Raw genomic sequence first — 1105 nt, forward strand, 5'->3', positions numbered from 1 at the left:
TGGAAAATTAATCAGAGAGGAATCATAGAATTGGCAGGTGTTGAAGATGTTGGCAGAAGAAGTTTCTCTCTGTCATGTGTTGGCTGGCTGAGATGAGGGAACTTGTTGGAGCCGTGGCTTGCAGGAGACACTCCTGATGCAGCTCATGCTGAGGGTGGCAGAGAGAGTTGTGCCCTGGAGGGTGGAGAGCAGAAACAAGATTTGGGGGATCTCTTGAAGCTATGGAGAACAGTGTCCTGGGGAAGAGGAGGCGAAGAATAGTAGGAAAACTGTTCCTAAAACTGTTTTATCCCTTAATATAGAATTCTGTTCACAAATGTCTCCCCATGCTTGCTCACTTTGGAACCTCTTTTATATTTTTTATTTCACGTCCATGCTTGCTTTGTGTGTGTGTGTGTCTGTGTGTTATACCCCATTCGTGTTCTGAATTTCAAAAAAAGATCTCCTCAACTTCCATAAGTTGGTTTACTCTTCAAATGTGTAAATTTGCAGAATAGCAGGTGATTTGGTAATCTACTGGTGACTTGTGATTTGTAGCTAATCTGGGAGGGCAGTGGGGAAAGACAGCTTTTTTTATCTTCTTTATGCCTAAAAATTGCTGTAAATTCATAAAATCTTGGGGAACAAAATTTTAACCTTTTATGATTTTCTTTGCATTTCTGTAATATCTTTCCCTTAGGGAGGCAAAGAAAAATTACCCTAGCAAGTATGTAAAATACTGTACATGTATGTAGACACTAGCCTGTTAAATGTCTATGTGGACAGTTCTTCCTAACCTCCTATCTGCACTCCTAAAATTATGTGCAGTAAAAGACAAAGACTTAAGAAGACAAACTTCTTAGGGAAGGTCAATGAAAAATAGGGAAGAAACCATTAAAATGGTAAAATCCACAGTACAAGTGCTACATATTCAAGTGGGGAACATGGTATGATGAATTCTACTTGATCCCAAGGTTTTTAAAGCTTATAAAATGTGTTCATGTTATTTCAGCTGGGAAGTCTTGAGGTTCCTTCTGTCTAATTTGAGGATGTGGATTGAAGACTATCGCTTTGATGGGTTCCGCTTTGACGGTGTTACATCTATGTTGTATCACCATCATGGGAT

This window comes from Empidonax traillii, unplaced genomic scaffold (genome assembly GCF_003031625.1).
Source record: "Empidonax traillii isolate 1590-97213 ecotype Southwest subspecies unplaced genomic scaffold, ASM303162v1 scaffold1536:size189005, whole genome shotgun sequence".
Classification (NCBI taxonomy): domain Eukaryota; kingdom Metazoa; phylum Chordata; class Aves; order Passeriformes; family Tyrannidae; genus Empidonax; species Empidonax traillii.